The 16,991-nt window shown below is 39.3% G+C and overlaps 1 protein-coding gene across 2 annotated transcripts in view; it reads right to left on the minus strand.

The window, feature by feature from the left end:
* Positions 1 to 16,991, minus strand: part of LOC126251508 (sin3 histone deacetylase corepressor complex component SDS3) — a 119,364-nt gene that overhangs the window by 58,381 nt on the left and 43,992 nt on the right. The gene's annotated exons all lie outside the window — the stretch shown is intronic.

The following is a 16,991-nucleotide window of genomic DNA, read 5'->3' on the forward strand; positions in this document are numbered from 1 at the left end:
TATGATGGTTAGATGAAATATGCAATGAATGTCAGAGGAGAAGCTTAGACATGCTAAAATAGGGAAAGACGAGTCTTCCATCGGAAAATACAGTCTTCATGACAACTTAAATGACAATGGGGTCAGAATTTTACACTTTGCTTCCATGAGACATATGGTAGTGGATAGTACATCTCTTAATGACAACAATACACATACAATGGTATGGAAACCTCCAGCGTGCCTACATGCAGCCTCTCCAACATCCTCTTTAATAGACCTCTACCCTATGCTGAAAATACTGTTGATGACTGTAAATGTCAATTTTTTTTTCTAAAAAAGAACTACTGTTGATTAGATCTTCACAATACATCAAGTACTAGAAAACATAAAGAACTTGGCATTGATACACTTTGAGTCTTTTAAAAACTTCAGATCAGTCTACTACAGTATTGACAGAATGGGCAGTATATAGCAATGAGAAAGTAAGAGATTCCTAATGAATTTATCATCTTGAGTGAAAGCTACTATGGAAAACATGTGGAGTGAAGTTAAGATACAGAATAAGTCATCAAGTGCTGCGACCACAAATAAAAACTGGACAAGTGCAAATAAGACTTGTGATTTGATGGTTCTGCACAAATTTAATTATATATATAGATGATGATGATGATGATGATGATGATAATTTCTGTGTTGTTCAATGTCCTATGTAAGTCTTTCTATTTGACACTTCAGTAACTTGCGCGTCCCTAAACTACCCAGGGAGAGGATCTACAGTTTAAAGTGGAATCTGAACTACCTCCTCTCTCCCCCCTACCTAGGAGACTCATCACATCATTGAGATGTGAAGGCTATGTTTAAAAGAAGACCAAGATTTGATCTGAGAGTTCGCCAATAGGTTTCGATGAGTGAATTTGCAAATATTGAAATCCATGACACAAATCGCTGTATCTTTCAACTGCACTGACTTAGTTCTAGTTTTTCACACCACCAGGGGGCCATATACCTTAGTATGTGGTGTAAATTTCAAAATAGTACTTCTACCTGTTCCTGAGAGAAAGGGGGTCCAGTCAGTCAGGCTGGCTATGAGTGTTCTGTTTCTACCAGCTGAGGTGCAGAACCCTAAAAATGGAGTACGACTGGGACATTCATTATCCTGACTCCCTAGGAAAGTTCGTAAGATTCGGGCATCAATGCAATGGGGACTATCCTGCACAAACCAGTTCAGATGCTGGCATGTGCAGATGATACTAACATTACTTGTAAGAACACTAAGAGCAATGAAGGAAGCCTTTACAAGTTTTGAAACAGCTGCTAAAAAGATGAACCTACAGGTATGGAGGCTGTCCTAATGAACACCCATTCATAGAAATTGGTTTGTATGTTTCATGTGTATAGTTTCACTTGCCTTTGCAGAAGTAAACTGCTACAATAATGTCAGTTCTGAAATCCGAAACTGAATATTATCTGCCGCATGACAATAGTCAGATCTTGGTCATTACCTCTGTTCCATAACATTTACGAGTAACACCCATACCTGCCGACACTTCCACAAAGTCACCTGGAGGCAGCTGCACTGCAACCCTGTAGCCTAACAGCAGAGTAGCAATGTGATGTCCATCAATGTCTATGATGATGCTGCCATTACTATATCACAAGGTTCCAAGTTCCTGTCCCCAATCTGAACAACTAGGCATTAGGGCAGCTCCACATTCTGCTGCCTTCATGAAACAACAATGAAGGGGATCCACATCCATCCCAACCTCTGCGAATTTACCAACACAGGACTTCCACACCCTGTATCATTGCGGACTGGCCATTAGCCCGATGTATTCACCACAAAGCAACTGCATCAGGCAAGCGATGCTGTGGCCAGGAAATACAAGACTCCAGAAACGCATCAATGGCCACAGTGGGAGCACATGTCCGTGCTTCCACCAGCAAGGCGACATAGAGAGAGATGCTGTGATGATGTATTCGCCTTGTTCACCATCAATGCTAGCAGCTGCTAAATCCAATAACAGTAAAGTAACTGCAATATAAAAGTTCTTGTGTAAACAAACTGCCTTCTTCTGCTGCATCTGAATACGTCTTCAGCAGAGAATCCCCACCGACATCCAGTTAGCCTAGAAACACTATTAAAATTGATGTCAGAAATGTTCCTTCATCTCCTACTCCATTATAAATAATCAACAGAATGAACCCGACTGTCATTTACATTAAGATAAAAAGGCTGGAATTGGCAGAACATATATTGAGAGATAAAGGGAGCATGATTAAGAAGATACTCAGTGTAGCGCCTCAAGCAACAAGGGGAGTGTTAAGATCAAAACTGCCAGAGAGAACATAAGAAACTTTGGAATTCAAAATTAAAGTTTGGCACTAAACAGGGAAGAAAGAAACAATCTTCTGCAGAAGAATAAGGCTTACAAAAGCTGTTATGCCAATGACAATGAATATCTCACTTGCGCTAATTAAATACATTTATTGGCTTTCAGAACTTATCTCCAAACACTCCACAAACCACTTTATTCACTGTGATCGACTGCATTTTCATTCATACTTTGCCTTGTATTGATAACATAGGGAAAAAGTTTTCTTTTTCTTGACAGAAGCACATTTTGCAGCTGTCTTAGTACATAACATACATTGATGGCCCATAAGGCTGAGTAGCTGCTTATCTGCAAACTGGTCTGCCTTTACAATGCAATATAGCGATAATTGTGCACGGTATGAATTTGACAAGTTCTTGGTGCATTTCCAGAGATATGTGGCATCAAATGTCTATGCACAGGTCATGCAATTCCTATAAATTACAGGCTGGTGGTTTATGGGTGCACTGATGGCATCAAATTAGAGGTCCAGATGTGTTTCATCAGTTTCCGACCAGACAAAAATTAGTTCGCCAAGAAATCACCGTTGCGTTCACTATCACACTAGTTGTCAAACCAGTGTAGCACCATCTTGGCCTTTTGACATAGAAGTTATCCTGCCAGAAGACGCCATCTGTCGAGGAAGACATCAAGCATGAAGGTAGGCAGGTGACCTGCAATAATGTTCACATAGTCCATCTGTTAGTTACTATCACAGGTCGCATAGAATCCCAGGTAATGTCTCCCATAGCATAGTACTGTGTCCATTGTCCTTCGCCCATGGAGCAGAAGTTCTACTAGATTATGGCATATCCAGACACACTGATCAACATAGTCTAACAAGAAATGTGATTCATCCACCCAGACAACACTTCCATTGATCCACAGTCCAATCTTGATGATTTCGTGCCCACTGTTATTGTAACTGATGACAATATCGTGTAAAGGGGTCGTCTGCAATGTTCAACAATGTACACTGAACTGTGTTCTTAGAAACAGTAAAGCCAGCATCAGCATTTTACTACTTCATCAGATATGACACAGTTCACTGCTTATGCATCATCACCATCTGTGATGAGAAATCAATGTCTCGAACCTTGTCACCTACTCAAATCATCATCCTTCAACCACTTCCCGTGGACACTTATTACAACAGCATGCAAATAACTGACCAGCTTCAATGTCTCCAAGATCATTCCCAAGAGTGGGGGCCAGAAAATATGCCTTTTGTCGAAGGCATTATCTACAGCTACATCTACATACATGCTCCACAAGCCACCATATGATGGATGGCAGAGGGTACCTTGTACGCCTGCTTTCCTATTCTACCCACAAATGGAGCACGTGAAAAAACAACATTCTACATGTTCTGTACATGCCCTCATTTCTTTTATCTTGTCTTTATGGTCTTCTGTGAGATGCATACTGTGGTCATTCTGCAGTCTGTTGTAAAAGTCAGTTCTCTAACGTTTCCCAGTAGTGTTTTGCAGAAAGAATGTCCTCTGCCTGCCAGGGATTCCCATTGCAGTACATGGAGCATTTCTGTAGTACTCACATGTTGACTCAACCGACCAAAACAAATCTAGCAGCATGCCTCAAAATTGCTTCATGTCTTCATTTAATCCAACCTGAGGATCTCAAACACTCCAGAGCCATTCCATGAGGGGAGAAGGCTTTGTTACATTTGTAAAACTTCCTTCTCTTTTGTTTAGGAGCAAATCAATACAACTTATATCGTCAAACCTGCAATGTATATTGTTCATATTCAGTTCTATCCATTTTTATTTTCATGTTAATGCTTCAATGTCAATTGTACAATTGTCACATCAGTAACTGTGGACCATCAGTAATCAAGATTTTACCTAGAACTCTTCCAATAAACCAAAATCGACCATTCACCTTTCCTGCAACAGACCTTATGTGGTCATTTCTTTTCACGTCACTTTGCAACATTATGGATAGATATTTAGTCGACATAACTGTGTCAAGCAGCACTGTACTGTATTCGAACATTAAAGGATTAGTTTTCCTTCTTACCTCCATGACTCACATTTTTCCACATTTAGAGCAACCTGCCATTCTTCTTGCGAAAAAGAAGTTCTGTCAGTTATTCTGTATCATCCTACAATCACTCAATGACTACCCATTCCCATACACTACAACATCAGCGAACAGTGGCAGACTGCTGCTCACCCAATCCATCAGCTCATTTATGTATACAGGGTGTCCCATAAGGAATGGTCAACAGTCAGGGATATGACAAACATTCATATGAAATAAAGTTCATATGAACATACACCCTACTCTAACTGGTTTCTGAGACAAAACACAATGTACATTTGTTTCTGGGCTAGTGGTGCACACCTGTGTCTTACCTACCCAATTCCTTTGACCCAACCTACCTCAATTTCAGCCTCTTTGCTCGGGATGTCATCCTGGCATTAAACTAGCCAACGAACTTTTAGGTGTCCATGGTGTGTTGTGGGTTAAGTAGTGCAAGGGATAGAGAGTGAATCAGAGACCGTCTTTGAGTGTTTACCAGAGTTTTATCACATGCATGAACCAGATATTCTTCCAAATTCCAATTTTTCTTCTCAATATTTAGTTTAACAACCTTTGCAGCAATGGCAACACACTGTTGAACTGGTGCAGCACAGTCCCACTGCCAGTGCACGGTGACAGTGTGCACAAATCAATGTCCTCGTGTATGGCGAACACGATATGTGGGAAATTAGTATCCATTTCACATACAGTATGTCCACGACCTTCACAATGGCAACAACGCCACATCAGTTGAATTTTTCACTGGTTAAACAACATTGTTTCCATTAACAATATTCACTGACAAAGCCATGTTTAAGAATCAAAAACACATGTAATAATAATAGTCATAGTACCCATTGATGGTCACAGGAAAATCCACAAGCTATGACATACACCAATTTACAACTCTGTTTTTTGATTAATATTTGGTGCAGCATTATCAGTAACATTTGATAGGTCCAGTAATCTTAGTAAAGGAAATGACAGGACAGAATTACAAGCACTTTCTTGAAAAATTAGTTTAACACCTTGAGGATGTTCCTTTCCCCACACACACTGCAATGACAGAGCCCCTCCACATTTCACCTAACATGTAAGGGAACATCTCAACTGCACTTAACCTAATTGCTGTATTGATTGTGTTAGTACAATTAACTGGCCACTGAGATCATTAGATGTTTGTTTATTGGGCTGGATGAAGACAGGTGTATAAACAAAACATTAATTTAAGGGATGAAATGCTCGGTCACACCACAGACGCTGCTGCCCTCATTGATGTGATGTGCAAGATAACTCTTACAGTTCAATGTGATAAAAACACGTATTTTTAAAATGATACTTTGTAAAACACATGTTATAATGTATACTAAGTGTTGTAGATTCATAAACCTGACAAAAGTACTGAATAATACAGAAAACAAAAAAAAAAAATGTACATCAAATGTCTTCTATCTCGCAAACCATTTGGAATAGGGCGTATGTCCGTACGAAGTATTTTTGCTTCAAATGATCGTTCCTGAATACTGCTCATTCCACCTGCAGGGTGTATACGCAGACAAAGAAAAAAAAAATCCTGGGTTTCCCGGTTAAAAAGACACTTTCTCCTGGATGAAAACAAACTTTTTCCGTGTTATTAAGTGATAGTATATTTTCCCTCTGAACTGTAAAACTTATCAATCCTTTGAATTGTTATGTTTTTATACATGGGCATAGGATTTCCTGGCACTTTAGAAAACTAAACTCAGGGAAGAAAACCCCTTTTGGAAAGATTTTTGATGTGCAGCAACATGTATATTTTCATATTACAAAAGTATAAATTCGAATTCCACCATACACCACATGTTACTTTCCGAACCATTGTAATCGAGATTGCAATGCACTTTTGTAAAGCCAGTCATAGCTCATGTCACGTGATTCCACCAGCCGATGACAGCAGTTATTCAGCCCACAGTCGGCTAATAGTAACATCACTGTTAAGTCACGCAGATGCACAAACAGGCAAAGTTCATGTTTTAAATTAATAGACATAGTGTTGCTAAAAGAAAAAAAAAAGCTTTCACATATAATATTGGTCTCTAAGGTTAATAAGTTGCAAGAGAAACTAAGCTTTCACATATAATGTTGATCTTCTTTGGCGTGTTACGCTTTAAGATATATCACACAAATGTGCCAGTAAAATTTTTAGCCGAGTCCAGTGAATTGTCCTCGAAGTTTTCCACAAATAAATTAGTTACCGTAGAGAAGAGAAAGCTGCCCATAGCACTACATCTATTTGCTCATAATAACAAGAATGTCTGACCTTCTGGGCTCGAAATGGCTCTTCATCGAACGCTCTGTGATTTAAGAAATTAATCATACATTCTCACACAAAGTTCAACTTGCGTAAAAGGAAATTTACTTTGAAAGTAATGCTTTTCAAACTACCACTTGCAATATTTTCCCATGACCTGTTAGAAATAGGTTGGTTTCAATAGTTGTCAGAGAGTGCCAGATAACAGGCACCACCTTGCTTTGGCAGCTACTATGATACAGGAAGCCCGTATGGTCGTACATGTAAAACATTAAACGATCTTACATTATGTCATAAAAGAAAAAAAGACATCAGAGAATACTCCAAGAGCATCGGAATTTCGTGAACCATACTGAAATGGCACATTTAAAGTGTATACTTACAGAGCACATTCGTATATTCAGATTCCCAATGATGTAGGCCTCGACCTGATATTAAGTTTTCAGTGTGGGTTTCGGGATGTAAATTTTCTTGGAGTACCAGTACTGTATTAACTCATTTTTGATTCTTTATTATGGCATAATGCCATATGTGCTAGAAGATGAAAACGTGCACTTGAAATGCAGCAAGCAGTTGAAATTCGTCAATAGTGAGGAACTAAACACTTCATTTCAAACACATTGACTGCCTCGGTGTAAAAGGTTAATAAAAACCAAATTTCTTTAGCAAACTGACAAAAATATCTTCATTCTTCTACAAGGCTATTAATGTGTGACTGTCAGAAAAGTGACAATAAAATAAAATCTGAAACTAGTAACATATATTAGCCTTCCGTAATTATGAGAATTTATTTTAATTCGCTTGATAGCTCCCAGCCACAGAAATCCGTTTTGTTTTCATCTGATGTGAGAGCAGTAAACGAAGAGGAAACAGCAAAATCACTAAATGTAAACACGGGGCACGTGGAGACTACACACTTCCCCACTATAACTCTGACTGCTCTGCGCTTCAGACCTGGATCTACGATATTTCCGAACTGGGGCGATTTCCACTCTGGTAGTCCGACTGTGGATTTCCCTAGTGATTATAACAACACTAACCATTCGCAAACCCAATCAACAACATAATCAAGACAGCGATTCGCGTTCACTCGTTTGGCTTTACTCCGCTCAGCTCGTATAGCCCGGTCCCCTTCTGCCTGCAGGAAAGTTTATTTCTAGATGCGATGGGGATTCCCCTGACAGACATCACATACACTATGTACGCATTCAAAAATCAACTTATGATTCAGTCAGAAATCAACTTACAGAGTGTGTTCAAAAACCAACAGGGATGCGTTTCAAAATCATATGAGCAATTGATAGACCAACGTGTGCTGGATGCTAGGCACTTTGTGAAACTAGGTTTTTTTCTCCTCAAGAATATGAATTTGGTGCTTAAAACAGGGAATCAGTGAACAGAGGGACCTCCCAGCATCACTGAATACAGCAGTAAATTGTAAAACAAAGAAACATAGTATGGTATTTCTGCGTAGCGAGAGTGAACAAAAACAGATTTCAGATTACATACGAGATCAACATGAAAATTTCATCTCCTCCACGGACAATGTTGAGCATAAATGGACAAGTTTAAGAGAACAATAAAATGAAAAGTTGCAAATATTTTATTTTTCACTGATTACTAGTTTTGGGCCAAGACCCATTTTCAAATCAACCTACACGACAGAAAAACAAATTTACACTCAAGCATAATACAGTTATTACTAAACACTTAAGCTGAAGTTACAGAACATATCATTTCAAACTTATGTAACAATGTCATTTCTGAAGATGTCAATGTGTAACGTACATTCACAGTACATACAGATAACTGGCAGTTTACTCCTTTCTCTGCCGTAAGGAAATCTCAGGTAGGGGGTGCCCTGACAGGGCACAGGAAACCTTTTATTTATTAAAATGTTCTACAACAATCAGACTACAACAATTCATACAATAACCATACAAATACACAATAAAATTTATACTGTTTTTAAATCTTTACCAAAATGAGTAAAATACTTAAAAACACAGACCAGTAGCACACAGCAGCAGCACCACAAATGACACATATTACATCACTATGTGCCATGTAGGCACACAAAGATCTCTAAAAATGAACAGCAATATTAATATTAAAATAAAACAAAACAGGAGATTCAAAATTCTCATCACTCCTGATTATTTACAAGTATAAAAATTTTCATCACACCAAACTTTGCACATTCCGTGCAGATAAAACCTTTTTCATAATATGTCCCATGAAAACCAAACATAAAACCACAAGTTGTCTCTTTTCAAGTCATCAAAAATGGAGGAAGACATAGCATAACCATATCCATGTGCATTTAGGGCGGGCATGTGGTTGCAGGAGGGAGGGGGGAAAGGGAGGAGGGGGATGATGGCGGGCTGGGAAAGGGAGATAAAAAGGGCGGGGAGGGGGGAGGAGCATGAAGATGAAAGAGTCAAAAGGAGGTTATTAAGTGGACAGCATGGCATAAACGTAAATACATTATCAGCAGTAATAAGAGGAAATTACTAAAAATTAGACCACAAATAACTATATGCCATTTCTTTACGACCTAATAAATATTAACTGCTCTGTACAACAGGGAAACCAAACGTAAGGAGGAGTAATCATACAGATAACATACGTAAACAGAAAGGAACCCAAACAACTTTTTAAAGAATTTAGTGGTGAAGATCACATAATAAACCAGTTATTTTTAAACTGAATCAGGATATCTCTGATGACATTGTTTGTTATAAAAGATATGTTGACGATGTTTTTATGGTCGTGAAGGGCACTTACAACAAGGTTGTGTCCATTTCTAATATATTCAATGAGCAGCACCTGAGGATTAAGTATATGGTGGAAGTTGGAGTGGAGATGAAATTGAGTTTCCTGGATTTGCTTCTTATGAGACTAATGAGAGCCTTGGCTTGTCAATTTTTCGAAAGCTAAAGCTATCGGATGCCATAATATGCAATGATTTCAATCATCCCACTAGGCCCAAGGCAGCCTATTTCGTGCTATATAACTGTTGAGTTTGCTTCTAAATGAGGACGAAGTTAATAAAGAGTTAAACACTTTGAAGCAGACTGCGGTGGCTAATCGCTATAAGCAGTCACTGGTCACCAGTTTGTACAGGAAGCATGGGCAGGTGAAACCACCACGAACAGGTGATATAAAAAAGTACCGAATGTTACAATATAGGAAACCCATCACCAAAAAGGTGGCCCACTCCTTCCCAAAAAGACTTAGAATAGGATTCCTACGAGGGGGCAACTAAGGTGTAAGTTGAAACATAGGTTCGGCAAGCTCGGAGGGAGTCAGGGCAATGGTAAATATAATTCATCCGGCTGGGTACATTCAATATGGATCCTGTGAATCATTTTATACTGGACTAATGTGTAGAAGTTTTGTCACCCGCTTTAAAGAACATGTAGGTCCGTCTAATAGGATGGTGTTTGAACAGCATTTAAAAAATATTGGGTCATAGGGTTGGTACTACAGAGAACACACTTCAGGTTTTGCATCATGTATTGAAAGGTATGCAGTTGGATATTTTGTAAGCACTTGAGATTTTTAAGAGCAAGATAAAGGAGCATGAAAGTGTTGAACGAACAAGGTTTAGTCGGTTCTCTGCTCTGTTCCAAAATGGCGTACAGTTTATACTCTCTCCCCTACCACTAACCCCATTGTTACTTCCACCAAACCTTGGACCACGAACTCCTGTACACTGGGGCTTCACACACCAAGATCTTTTCCTTCACCACCTTTCCTTCCTCCATTTCCGCCTCAGCACTTCTACTCATTTTCTAATATTCTCGTAGCAGCAATTTGCTTCCCGAGTTCATTGTCATGACAGTTCAGATTCCACCTTTTTTATCTATCTGGTTACCACCTGGAATTTGTGCTTCCCCACCCCATCACCCCTTCAATCTCCTTTTCTCATTTCATAAAAATGCATTGCATATTTCACAGTATGTGGTTCCTGTCTTACATCATTATTATATTTTGTCATTGTTGTTGTTGCTGTTGTTGTCGTCTTCAGTCCAGAGACAGGTTTGATGCACCCCTCCACGCTACTCTATCCTATGCAAGCGTCTTCATCTGCAAATAACTGCAACCTACATTCTTCTGAATCTGCTTAATGCATTCATCTCTTGGCCTCCCTCTACGTTTTTTACCGTCCACACTACCCTCCAATACTAAACTGGTGTTCCCTTGATGCCTCAGAATATGTCCTACCAACCGATCCCTTCTTCTAGTCAAGTTGTGCCACAAATTCCTCTTCACCCCAATTCTATTCAAAACCACCTCATTAGTTACGTGGTCGACCCATTTAGCATTCTTCTGTAACACCACATTTCGAAAGCTTCTGTCCTCTTTTTATCTAAACTGTTTATCGTCCATGTTTCACTTCCATACATGGCTACACTCCATACAAATACTTCAAGAGAAGACTTCCCAACACAAATCTTTACTTGATCTTAACAAATTTCTCTTCTTCAGAAACACATAACTTGCCACTGCCAGTCTACATTTTATATCCTCTCTACTTCGACCATCATCAGTTATTTTGCTCCCCAAATAACGAAACTCAGTAATACTTTAATTGTCTCATTTCCTGAACTAATTTCCTCATCATCACCTGATTTAATTTGACTACATTCCATTATCCTCGTTTTGCTTTTGCTGATGTTCATCTTATATCCTCCTTTCAAGACACTGTCCATTCTGTTCAACTGCTTTCCCAGGTCCTTTGTTGTCTCTGGCAGAATTATGATGTCATTGGCAAACCCCAAAGTTTTCATTTCTTTTCCATGGATTTTAATTCCTACTCCGAATTTCTGTTTTGTTTCCTTTACTGCTTACTCCGTATACAGATTGAACAACATTGGGGATAGGCTACAACCACTGCATCCCTTTCATGCCCACTCGATCTTTTAAGTGTCATCTCATTTCTGTACAAATTGTAAATAGCCTTTCGTTGCAAGTATTTGACCCCTACCACCTTCAGAATTTGGAAGAGAGTATTCCAATCAACATTGTCAAAAGCTTTATCTAACAAGGGAACCTCCCCATCGCACTCCCCTCATATTTAGTTATAAGTTGGCACAATGGATAGGCCTTAAAAAACTGAATACAGATCAATCGAGAAAACAGGAAGAAGTTGTATGGAAAAAAAAAAAAAAAAAAAAAAAGGCAAAATATACAAACTGAGTAGTCCATGCGCAAGATAGGGAACATCAACAAGCGTGTGAGCTCCGGAGCGCCATGGTCCCGTGGTTAGCGTGAGCAGCTGCAGAACGAGAGGTCCTTGGTTCAAGTCTTCCCTCGAATGAGAAGTTTACATTCTTTATTTTCGCAAAGTTATGATCTGTCCGCTCGTTCATCGATGTGTCTGTTAACTGTAATAAGTTTAGTGTCTGTGTTTTGCGATCGCACCGCAAAACCATGTGATTAGTAGACGAAAGGACGTGCCTCTCCAATGGGAACCGAAAACATTTGATCACAAGGTCATAGGTCAACCGATTCCTCCACAGGAAAACACGTCTGATATATTCTATACGACACTGGTGACGACGTGTGTCACATGACAGGAATATGTTGCCGACCCACCTAACTTGTACACTTGGCGAATGGGTAAAAAGATCTTCGACCTTGCCCGATTTAGGTTTTCTTGTGGATGTGATAATCACTCCCAAAAAAGTGATGAAAAAATAAGTTTGTCACATAAACTGCAACAAGTGAATGCAACAGTTTCACAGTCGCACAGTTTTCCTTGTGCTATGTCAAAACATATGTTTTTAACGTTTTCAAATTTTTCCATGTTTAGACCGTCAAATCCTGCATATGTCCAAGCAAATCTGAACATGTCCTGGAATTTTGTAGAGCGAAGTTGATTATGTGAGAGTGCCTGAACTTTGATAATTGTCTGAAAATAAAAAATTAAATATTACACTTGAGGGAAGACTTGAACCAAGGACCTCTTGTTCCGCAGCTGCTCACGCTAACCACGGGACCATGGTGCTCCTGAGCTTACAATATCCTTGATGTTGCCTATCTTGCACATGGAATACTCAGTTTGTATATTTTGTTTATTTTTTTCATACTTCCACACAACTTCTTCCTGTTTTCTCAATTGATCTGTGTTCAGTTTTTCAAGGCCTGTTCACTGTGCCAACTTATAACTAAATCTGAGGGGGGTGCGATGGGGAGGTTCCCTTGTAAGTCTACAAGTGCTGGAAACGTAGGTTTGCCTTTCCTTACTCTTTCTTCTAAGGTAAGTCGTAGGGTCAGTATTGCCTCAAGTGTTCCAACATTTCTACGGAATCCAAACTTATCTTCCACGAGGTCGGCTTCTACCAGGTTTTCCATTCGCGTGTAAAAAATTCATGTTAGTATTTTGCAGCTGTGACTTAGTGAACTGATAGTTTGATAATTTTCACACCTGTCAACACGTGCTTTCTTTGGGATTGGAATTATTATATTTTTCTTGAAGTCTGAAGGTATTTTGTCTGTCCTGATAACAATGTCCTCCTGAGTAATCCCTGCCCGGAGGTCCAAATGGGGACTATTTTATCTCCGGAATATTTTACCTAAGAGGACATCATCATTTAACCATACAATCAAGCTGCATGCCCTCCCATTGTATTCCATTATATTCTACTGCTCATAAACCAAGGAGTGCAGCTCTTGTTTTAAGTATGTTTTATTGTCTGTGGTGCGTATAGGCTGCTGCTGGTTGGATAATAAAGTTTCTGGGTTTGTTGTGCCTTTACGCTGTTTGTAATATGATGTGTATGGCATATTATGAAGCCAGGTTACTGGTTGATTATGTGGTCTTCACCACTAAATTATTTAAAAAGTTGTTTGGGTTTCTTCCTGCTAGCCTATGTTACCTGTACGATTGCTCCCCAGTAACATATGGTTCCTATGTTGCACATGGCAGTTATTATTTATTAGGTTGTAAAGAAACGGCATATAGTCATTTCTCGTCCAACTTTTCCTCTGGGTGGCAAGTACATTTTTGGTGCCTAGAAAAAAAGACAACTTGTGGTTTAATGTTTGTTTTTAGGTGGGACATATTATGAAAAAGGTTGCTTTATCCTCACGGAATTTGTGAAGTTTGACATAATAAAACTTTTAAACTTGTAAATGGTTGGAAGTGATAAGGATTTTTAAACTCCTACTTTTTCCTTTTAATACTAATGTTGCTGTTCATTTTGATGCTGTTTTGTAATACTCGCTGTATGTGGCGCTGCTGTGCACTACTAGTCAGTGTTTTTAAGTATTTGACTCTTTTTGATGAAGATTTAAAAACAATATTAATTTTATTGTGGATTTGTACAGTTATTGTGGGGATTGTTGTGTTCTTGATGGTTGGAGAACATTTTTGTAAATAAAAAGGTTTCCTATATCCTGATAGGGTGCCCTCTTTCTGTGTTTTCCTTACGACTGAGGAAGGAGTGAACTGCCAAATTATGCATTTTGTTGAAATCTTCGGAAATGCCATTTTTGACTTTGTTATGTAAGTTTAAAATTATATGTTCTGTATCTTTGGCATATGCTTAAGAATTTGGTAATAACTGTATTACACTTGGTTGTAAATTTGGTTTTCTGCCCTGTAGGTTGATTTGAAAATGGGTCTTGGCCTGAAACTAGTCGCTGAATGAAAAATACAGTATTTGTAATTTGGATTGATTTGAGGAATGGGAATGACCTGTCTTGTTGGACAGCTTGTTAGGAAGCTGCTACATGACACCTTTATCTTCACTGTAAATTTAAACATAGCCAAAACCTCACAGACAAATAACTGAATGAAGTCAACCTTAGCATAAAGTGAGCCATGCATGAAGCATTCAATGAATTCAAAAGTAAAAATCTATCTGCCAAACTGATAGAAAATCTTATACATTTTAGACTTAAGTTAAATAATAATCTGATCAAAACCATCTGCCCGAAAACTGTGATCGTAACGGCACTGAAATTTCGGATGACAGAAGGCCAAAATACTAAACATTTTTTTCCAGTGTTATTTACTGAGGAAGAGTGCACTTCAATTCTTTCTTTAAAATATTGCACACTCTGCATATAAAAGTAATTAAAACAGAGTGAAAGAGGGACATGAAATAGGGTCAGGGAAGAGGGATGAAAAAGCAGCTGGCAAAAGAGGTAGAGTCGAGGGTCCACCTGATCCAGCAAGCAGTGGAAGACGTCCCAACTCTAACCACCCTAACCCCATCCTGAAGCTAGTTTAAAAATGGATATCTGGGACCCAGAGGAAGACAACTTAGCAGATATTATGACTGACGTCACAGAGGGAAGGTCATGAATAGAATATATCACCGGATGACAAGAGTAACAGTCATCAATGACTTGGGGCTGCTCACTAAGTCACAGCAAATTAAAATGTAGCCAAAGAAGGCTTGCTTAGTAAAATTTAGTGCCCTGTTAATGGCTATCAGATCCACAGTAAAAACATTACATCTTCCCGACAATGGATGGTTTTAGAGCAATCAGTGCAAATGACAGTATCATTCTGATGCTCTTGGAGAACTCTAAGGAACAGATGCTGAAAGATCACCAGGTACCAAATCTTAGGAATGTGAAATAAATCAATGCTAATTGATGGCCTGGTACCAACCAAAGACGGGCGTGTGGGAAAACTTAGGGTGTACTTTAAGGGAGTTAGGCAGAGGTCCTATGGAAGGCTACAAAGAAGATTCGAACCGGTAATTCCACCTAGGGGCTAGTGCCCTCAATGCAAAAAGAAAGTGATATATGAGGTCTGTTCAAAAAATTCTGGAACTTTGTCCACAAGATTTTTCTATGTGGTCTCCTTTGAAACACACTCCTCCACAATTGATACACCACTCCCAATCCCATTTCCACTTCTGGGAGCAGTCTTTGAACACCTCTTGCTGGACTGCACGAAGCGCCATCTTTGAATTTTTTTTTATCTCATCTATTGTTGCATATCGTCGTTCTTTCATTGGGGTTTTCAACTTTGGAAATAAAAGAAGTCTGCAGGGGCCAGGTCTGGAGAGTACAAAGAATGAGGTAATATAGTGATTTTGTTTCCTGTTCAATAGTCACGCACCAACACAGATGAATAAGCAGAACCATACAATGATGCTTAATAGCTGTTGCAATGTCTGTAAACCACCACAGGACTGCCAGAGGCAGAGCATGCTTGTAGAAAGATGAACAGCAGTTCCAGTTGCATTATTGTGTTGTCTCACCATATTTCAGGCAGTTTCCATATCACATTTTCTAGCACGTGTCGCAACACATACCAATAGTACCATCGATTAACGACTTGTCCCTGTGGCACAAATTCATGATGAACTAATCCCTCAGAGGGAAGAAAATTATCAGCAGGGCTTCAACATTCAACTGGACCTGACAAGCTGTTTTGGTCTTACAGAACCTTTCCCAACCCATAGTGAAGAGTGAACCTTGGTCCCAATGTCATAACTGTAGACCCACACCTCAATACCAGTTACGATTCTCTCAACGAAACATCACATTCCCATTTGCGTGATCCAAAAGCTCTTCACAGATAGCGAGGTGAAGGTCTTTCTGGTCTGGACTCATGAGTCGTGGAATGAACTTGGTGGCAACACAATGCATTCCAAGTAGCTGTGTCAGGATTTCATGGCTGATACATCTGAAATGTTACATTCTTCTGAACTCTGAGTCGGTCAGTCTTTGATTGGCATGCACAATTTTGTTGACATTCTCGACATGAGCATCATCGGTAGACGTCGAAGGGCGTCCTCAACAAGAGTCATCTTTAACTTCCATCCAGCCATTTTTAAACCATGTGAACCATGCGAACCATTTGTAACACTGAGTATGACTTAAGCATTGATCACTGTTGAGTTCCTGCATCATTTGGTGTGGCTCCATTAAGGTTTTATCGAGTTTCACGCAAAATTTAATGCAGACACGTCGCTTCTCTAGCTCTCCCATCTTGAAATTTGTAAACTGTGCGACAACATTCTGTCAGTACAGCACTGAACAATAACTAACAGACATACAACAATTAAACTTCCAACAGTTACACATTAAACACAGGCATGTGCAGGGTGCCATCCGCATTTTTCTCCAACACACCATTGGCGTGAAATTATGAATGCTCTGGAAATTTTTGAACAGACCTCTTAAGTTGGATGATGAGGAAATTGTCGAATAGTGGCGGCGCAAATAAGCAACAGCAGGTAACATCAGAGCTTAATTGGGAAAAGCCCCACTTTATCAGAAAGACAGGTATCCAAGAAGAGATAAGCGTCAGGATGGGCTGTGGTATCGTA

This window comes from Schistocerca nitens, chromosome 1 (genome assembly GCF_023898315.1).
Source record: "Schistocerca nitens isolate TAMUIC-IGC-003100 chromosome 1, iqSchNite1.1, whole genome shotgun sequence".
NCBI lineage: Eukaryota > Metazoa > Arthropoda > Insecta > Orthoptera > Acrididae > Schistocerca > Schistocerca nitens.